We start from the raw sequence: 8,589 nt of genomic DNA on the forward strand, positions 1-8,589 counted from the left end.
ATGTAGACTTTTAAACCCTGCAGTCCAAAGAGACTCACTTCCACTCATCAACCCTTTCTCAGTCATCATATTCTGATGATGATGGATTTAGGGATGCATTAGAGATAACTGCATTGGAAACAATACTCTTCTCTGGACAGAGCCCATCTAGACTCTAAGAATAAATAACTGCTCCCACATATGGGCCAATGGCTCTAACACAGCTGTGTTCATTTCCTTTAGTCCTTCAAGTTCTGAGAAAGAGGCAGCATTTTAGAAATGAGAAAGCCAAAGTTTTAGAGGAATCAAGTAACTCACCCTCACTAACTAACTGATAAATGTGAAGTCAGTGTTACAGTCTAAATGGAGTGATATCAGAATTGAGTGGCTGTCTTTGCAGTATATCTGTGTCATGTGAAGAAAAGTACATGTATCTACACATGTCCATAAAACCTTAGGAACATATTCATAAAACCACAGAGAAGAAATAATATGTCCATATGTCTCTCCCCATCTCTGTATATATTTTGATATCAAAACAAAAAACAAAATATGTTAACATCTCTATGATCTATATCAATACACAACTCTCGTTCCATGGAAATTTGCCTTATGGATGAAGTTTCCTTCTTACTGCGGTAGACTGATGGAAGTCATTCCTTCTAAGTTAGAACCTAGAAGAAGAAAGAAGGCTCATGAGATGTCTTTGATATTGTCAAGCTAAAGGCACAAAGTGGAAAGAGCTGACTCCAACAGTTGTCCCTGACATGGACACTGTTACATGTGAACCCATGTGCTCATCCACACACAGAGACACAAGAGGGAGTATGTGAGGCCAAGACTAACGCTTCAGTAACAAATAGTCAGATGAACTTCAGGTCTTCACATTCACAACAAAACAACTTGGGACTACCCTTGTTACTTAGAATATATTATTTTTCTCAACATAATTTATTCTTAAATGAACAAATAGTTTTAAATTTGCATATGCTAATGAAAGAAGTCACATCTTATGAGTCTGTCTCCCAGCTGGCACATACTTGACATTTTCACCAGTAATTATAAAATAACAAATGTACATAACTTAAAAGTGCCAACATTAGAAAGGGAAAAAGAAAATGGTTTCTCCCTACTCTCATCTCCACTTTCAATTTTTCACACAGCTGCCTTTAACACTTCTCTCTCTCTCTCCCTCTCTCTCTTCACTAAGATGTTCACACTTCTTACACTACCCGCCTTCTGTCTTTGTTGTTAGTATGTACCACAGTAACCTTATCTTCTGCAGTAACCATGCATAGACTCCGTCTTCCTTCCAATCAATATGGATGTGTCTGAAATTTGGCTAGCAACACCACCCTTGTGTTCTAGACACACTCATTTTGCTAATCACACTATTTGTCTGTTTTCACCTACTTCTCTTAATAGGGGCACATGGAATTCCACAGGATTCCTTGGATCCTTCTATTTGACCCACCCCACCCCCTAGTCCACACTGCACTTCATAGAAATGAGCCACAGTACCCTTGCTTGTGTCCCTCCACTGGAGTCAACCCTGGGACAGCAGAAGAGATGGAGAAGGGAAAGCTAGGGAGGGTTATGGTCTCCTGGCTCTCCCACTGGCGGAATCCCCTACTCCTGGGGCAAAAAGCCAGAGCTTTGATTAACCTCTTAGTTTGTTTCTATTGTATAATATAAAGTACCAAGATCAAAACCAACTTGGGAAAAAAAGTTTATTCCCCCTTCCAGCTTATAGCTGCACATGAAGGGAAGTCAGGGTAGGAACTCAAGGCAGGAACCAGGGGTCAGGAACTGAAGCAGAGGCCATGGAAGAATCTGCCTATTTATTTGCTTATTCATGCCTTGCTCAGCTTTGCTTTTGATTTCTTATAAAACCTACACATGCAATGATCCTGCTTCTCCTACATTAATCACTAATTAAGAAAATGCTCCATAGGCTTGCCTACTGACCAGTCTGATGGAGATATTTCCTTAGGTGAGGTTCGGTTTTCCCAAGTAACCCTAGCTTGTGTCAAGTTGTGAAAAAAACTAACCAGTATAGCCTCCTTACCCTCACTAAATCTTTGCAAACAGCCCTACTCTTTCCACACCCTTCAAATCACTCAATTTGAATGTGAAATTTCACTTCAGACTCTGACTCATGACTATGAACTGTGATCCCAAGGATACTATCTGACCAAGAAGGGCAACAACTAACCTGCCTACATTAAATTAGCTCATGAAGGACCTGAGCAAGATTCTGGCCTGTGTTTGCTGGATATGCTCTCAACCTTGTACTCACTCCTCTCTGCAGTCATCCATTTTAGGGATGTGCCTTCCATGAAACTTCAGAGACCCATAGGATTTTTCTAAAATGCAGTGTTTTTGTGATATCTTAGATGTCTATCTTGGAGAACGTGTGGGTATAGTTTTTAGTAGTGCCAAGTCCATAAGTGTGTGTGTGTGTGTGTGTGTGTGTGCTTGTGTTTGTGTGTGTATGTGTGTGTGTGTGTGTGTGTAAAAATCATAATTTGGAGAGATGTCATCCTATTGGCTCTTTGCTAATCTAAATATATGCATACAGTATAATTTCGTGAATACATCCTTATACATCCTATAGATGTAAATAGAGTTAGATTTGTAGATAAGGATACAGATAAAGGCATGTATAAACAAAGAAATGTTGGCACATTCATGAAGGGGTCCTATTCTGCTTTCAATTGCTATGATAAAGACAAAAAGTAGCTTGGAGTGGAAATGGTTTGTCTGACTTACAAACCCCAATCACAGTCTACCATGGAGGGAAGTTAGGGCAGGAACTCAAATAGGAACAGAGGCAGGAACTATGGTAGAAAGCTACTTACTTGCTCTCATTGGTGTGCTCAGTTTGCTGTTTTGTACAATGAAGGACTGCTTGCCTAAGGGTGATACGATCCACAGTAGGCTGGGCCCTTCCCACATACATCATTAATCAAGAAAATGTCCCACAAACTTACAGTGGGCCAATCTGATGGAGACATTTTCTCAACTGTAGTTCCCTTTTCCAAGAAGAGTCTAGATTATATCAAGTTGATAAAAACCCAAGCAGTATAAGGGAGTTCCCTGCATGCCTGTGTACTTGCATATGCAAGTGTGTGTGCATGTGCATGTGAGGGAGTAGGGGAAATTGTATTGTTTTCATTGTTTTTGTTTGGGGCTGGAGTGAGAAGTTGGTGGTGAGTAGGAGCCCATCACTGAAGGGTTATTGGGGAAACGTTACCAGATGTATATGATCTAGTTCTGCCCTGAAGTTTGAAGCAATGGTGTGCTTGTAAAATAATGTTGGAAATATGGTGCCAAATTTAAAGAGTAAAACATACACTATGATGCTATTATTTCCTTGTGAAATAAAAATTAATCCCCACAAAATAATAATCCACATTTTTATAAGAATCTATGTAAAATGATGTGCTTGGTACATGTGAGAAGTGTTTGCCTATGAGCATTTAAGGGGGCAAATCAATTAATGTGGGGGCCAGTGTGCAGAAGGAAAACAACACCAGATTTCTGCCTAGACAGATAGGATCCCTTACTGCTTACAGTATGAGCAACTACTCATCGTTTTCCATAATACTTCCATAAGATTCCAGTATTATCAAACGTAGGAAGAATTTTTTCAGGCGGTTGGTTATTGTCGGACTTAGTTCAGTGTGCGTTTCGCCATCACTGAGCTACAGTGCCACCTTACATACCTTGGTTTGTATTGCTAGAACGACCTCATGCTCTTCAGAGGCTCATTGGCCTGATAGCAAAATGTCTTCAACTACTTGAACGCAGAGGAGATTGAATGTTCAGGGACCACACAAGCCAGAAGAATGAAAATGAAATGTAGGTACCATGTTACCAGGAAATCCTTCCTCCGTTTTGAAAGTTTCCAGTGTCCCAGGGATACCAGCCTAGCCCAGATGGGCTGGTATCCCCTCTGGATGCTCGACTCATTTCAAACTCTGTTTCAACCTCACTCACTCTTAATACTTCAGAAGGCAAGGTTCTTTCTTCACTGAGCTGAGCTACTCAGGGCTATGGAGCACTCTCCAGGAGACCTTTTGTTTAACTAAGCTCTTTTTTCCCCCCTTGGTCCACACCCCTCCTTTTCTTGGAAGAATTTGATCGGTTGCCAAAAAATAAATGAACTACCGCTGGCTCCAAGCTGAACTCAGGATTTACTAGCTGATAAATTGGAAATGGAGAGGAGGTATGAGGAATGAAGAGAAAGTGTAGAGGGGGATGGAGGCTTTCATTTGGGGCAAGTTCAAACTCAGACTCCGAAGCTATTAAAAATGTCTGATTTGTGCTGCGTCACTAGGAGATGATGCTGGCTCCTTGCCAGCCACTCACTCTGCCCAGGTTGTTGAAGAATCTTCAAAGGACCAACAGCAGGATTATAATTTCAGTGTTTTAAATATAACGTCAGATGCCACGTGCCTGACCAAGAATAAGCAGTCAGCCTAGGTCTCTCCTGTCCTGCAGACTAGAGCCTGAGCATGCTTGTATCTGGGATCCAACTCCCTCTCAGCTCCTCTCCTAACTTCCCCCTCTCTGACCCTGACCCTGCCTACTATCCCTCCTGCAACTGAGTCTCTCTAGACATCCTGGGGGAAGGATCAGGGCTGAGAGAATACATTTTCCTGAGATGGTGAGATGATAATGATATTAATAAAAGAATCTCTGGAGCAGGCTTAGGAGGTCAATGATGTTACATCCATTTTCACAGGTAAGGAAAATGAAGTGCAGTGACCTTAGCAACTTTTCCCAGGTGACAAAGCTAGAAACCACAGAGTCGGGACATGAATCCAAGGGGTCTGCTCTGTTCCCTTTGGTCCTCAGGGTGTCTCTTTCCTCTCACACACCTTTTACCACCATACCTCAGAGGACGAGTACACTTCATGCTTCAAAGCCTTGGCACTTGGTGCTGTCCTCTACAGCAAGGAAAGGGATCAAGAAAGGCTCACTGTGGCCCTTCAGTTCCCCACATAACATTTCCGTGTTTGAATCCTGGTTATTAGGCCATTTTGATGTTCTAATCTCTGTTTCGTTTTGTTTTTCCCTCACCACACGTTATCAAGAACAACTCCAAACACCCAGAAATGATGTGGGAATGGTGGTACATACTTCTAAGCGTGAAAAAAATTTGACTGGTTCTTTTTTTCTTCTTGCCTTATTTTTACCAATGCACATATGTGGTATTGGGGAAATCCTATGCATTGGCAAAGGAACTGCATTTCTCTTGCTTCATCCTTCTTCCCTGGCTCCATCAGAGGCCTGATAGGAGTAGCCTCTTTCCTTCCACTCTGAATGTAACATTTCTAGAAATCTCTTTGCTCTCCTCTATCCTGGGACAGATTCCCCCTAGCAGAGTCTCCAATCCTCTGTCATCACACACTTCACTTTATTGTAATTATTGTTTTGCCCCACGACATACAAGCAACCTAAGGTACAGCTGCACCTGTGCCGCTCACCTGCCCTGCTGAGTGATAGACAAGCTGTGGTTCTAGAAGACAAGTCTAAATCAGTGCAGTTATGGGGACTGGGGAAAACCACAGTTCCTGCATTACCTACACTGCAGAGTCTGATACATGAAAATAATTTTTTTTTATTATTATTATAAGGTTCTAAGAGATATATTAAGAGTATTAAGTGGGTAAAAATCTTTGGATAGCATTGTGCCTGCTAAGAGAGATTTAAAGGCTAACTGTTGCAATACAAATAAAATAATACTCAGGTCCTAAGATAATTTCTTAAGTCAAAGATTATCAACCGGATGCTGGTGACGGGAGAGAGCCGGAAGATTGTTCTGTCTAGATATTTTGTTTGACTTGAAATAGAACTTGACTAAGAATTGGTGTAACTAGTTCAAATTACAAAAACTATAGTCCAGCAGGACTCAAAGAACATTTGCTATCAGTGGATGGAAGGTAGCAGAGTGGCCCAGATGCTCCCATGTTGTTTTGGCCTCTTATCCAAAGAATTGAAAATAAGGGCTCACAAGACTGCTACCTTTGTGGTGATTCCTCTGCCTCCATGCTCTGCAGAGCCTTTTCTTGTCTGGGCAAGCTGGCAACTTTTAAGAAAAGCTCATCACAACTGTTGCAGAAGAGGTGGGACAGCTACCTCACAAGGTAAGTTCACCACAGGGATGGGTTTTCAGAGAAGTTGTTTTGGCATTGCTATCAGCATTCTTGGAAAGTCTCTAGCTAATGAACTTGCCCTTGTAGACACCTCTGAAGACAAACTCAAAGGAGGAATGCTGAGTCTGCAGCATGGGAGCTTATTTCTTCAGATCCTTAAGACTGTGGCAATCAAGAACCCTCTGTGATGGCCAATTCTAAGATTGTGGTGCTGGTTAAAGGAATCTACCACCAGAAGGAAAGGGTTCACTCAATCAGTGCAGAGAAATGCTAGTGTATTCAAGTCCAGCTTTCCTCAGACCATCAAGTACAACCCTGACTGCACCAGCAATGTGGTTTCTCACCCAGTGGATAATCTTACTTAGGTCACCAGAAAACTCAATGTGTTGCCTGTGGGCCATGTGATTAGAAGTGTTTGCAGTCTGTGTTCTCCTAGGTTTTGCTACATGGTGGCTAAGAAGGTTGCCCTTCATCCTCAGGGCTGCCAGGGGTGGATTCCGGGAGAACATGGTAATTCCAGCGTGACTGTGTGGAGTAGTGTAAAGATGGTAGGCATTTCTCTCTAGGAATTGAACCCAGATATGGGACTGGGCAGTGAGAGAGAGCCGGAAGGAAGTGCATGATATGATGGTGGGAAGTGCCTATGAAATAATTAAGCTAAAAATATATACTGCTGTGTTGTTGGATTCTGTGTGGCTGCCCTCCCTAAATCCATGCTGGAAAACCCACCTTGGTTTCAGCCCCGTCAACAATGTTGAAGGAAATACACGGCACTGAGAACAAAGTCTTCCTCAGTCTCTCAGAATCCTTAATTCTCAGAGATTAGCCAGCACCATCAAACCAGACGCTGAAGGTTGCCAAGGTTGCAGAAACCCCAAGGAACACCCAGAGGAATCTAAAAAGGCCTGTGCCTGCCGATTTCTAGGCTGTAGAAACCCAAAAGCCTACAATGTGATTAAGCATGAACCTTTAGTCTTTAGCCTTGTATATAGGGCATAGTCTGTCTCTTCCCTGATTGGTGTGATGAGCTCCCAGATCAAAGCCCAGGCTTGTTTGATGCTTATACTGTGAACTCTTTGAAGCAACAGAGTTAGTTATTACAGTGTGGGCAAAGAAAAAGATAGAGAAAAGGAAAAGAAAAAGAAAAGAATGGAAAACAGAGCAAGGTAGCTTTATTTAAAGTAATGTCACAAGACAGATCAGAAAGGGAGATACAGTGTCAAGATGCACAGCAGACCAAATAAGTGGGGGCACTCCAGGGACTCAATTGTTGTTAGGAGTTTCCTGTAAAGCCATTCAAGGGAAGGAGGATGTGGGTCACTTGTGGATATAGTAAGGGTGGGTTTTTGTTTTGTTTTGATTGATATATTAAACCATACAATCATTTTTCTATGGCCTATGTCCCTTTCCATAATGTATCTGATGTTAATCATACGCACTAAATTACGCATGGGCACAGATGTTAAATGGAAAATTCCCCCCAAAAGCTTACTAGAGAACACAATTTTGCCTTTCTATGCATGCACGCATGCAAAAAAAAAAAAAAAAAAAAAAAAAAGAAGAAGAAGTTCAAAACATAGCACTCTTTCTATTCTTCATATCCAAAACACATTGGGTAAATTTAAATAGAAATTATTTGTTTGCTTGTTATTAGAGGCAAAAAAATAAACTTTATAGTTTTGTTCAGAAAGGGGTATATAAGTGCCATGATACAGGTGGGCTTCTGAGTAGCTAGGTACATTTCTTTTGAGAGAGATGCCATACACCTAGTACAGAAAGGTAGAGAAATAGGTTACCACAATGGTTATTAGACGTGAAGGCACATGCAGAGCCCAAGTGACGCCCGCCTCCTAGGCTTGTCTGCCTCTGGTCTCCTTGAGTCCTGCCCTTCACATCCCCTGAGGCATGGAGCCATGTGGGAAGAAGCAATCTTCCCGCACGTGCTCTCGAATCCACACAGCTGCCAAGCAGCCTCCTCTTGACTGTTGCCAAGCTGACCTTTGTCCAGCTTCCCACGAGCCATTATTTCATAGAAGCAGCGAATCATCAAATTCTCCAGTGTTTGTGACTTTTTCCTTTCCCCTCTCACTGATCCATTTCTCTTCACTGACCCAGGAAGAAATAACTAGAGATGTACATACAGGATCGGAGCTCTTATCCTTTATGACCCAACGCGTACCCCACTATATACACTGGCTGTGGAGAGGATTCCAAGCCAAATGAAGTTAACTCCCCAACGCACACAGTTTCCCAGTACGAAGAATTCACTGTATTTACATTTTTTTCTAGTTGCTACAGAAATTAGAAACAGTGGCAAAAATAATCCTAAGAAGGGATCCTTTGTGCTCAACTGTTTTAAAGCAAGATTTTTCATACGTATTTACTCTACCCAGCATGAAGTCCTAAAGTGCATAAGTTCACCAGAGCGATCCCACTGCTTTTCTGT

The 8,589-nt window shown here is 41.9% G+C and overlaps 1 pseudogene; it reads left to right on the forward strand.

The window, feature by feature from the left end:
* Nucleotides 1-6,151: 6,151 nt before the first annotated feature.
* On the forward strand, nt 6,152-6,969 carry LOC116089464 (annotated as a pseudogene).
* The last annotated feature ends 1,620 nt before the right edge of the window (nt 6,970-8,589 follow it).

This window comes from Mastomys coucha, unplaced genomic scaffold (assembly GCF_008632895.1).
Source record: "Mastomys coucha isolate ucsf_1 unplaced genomic scaffold, UCSF_Mcou_1 pScaffold14, whole genome shotgun sequence".
In the NCBI taxonomy this organism is placed as follows: domain Eukaryota; kingdom Metazoa; phylum Chordata; class Mammalia; order Rodentia; family Muridae; genus Mastomys; species Mastomys coucha.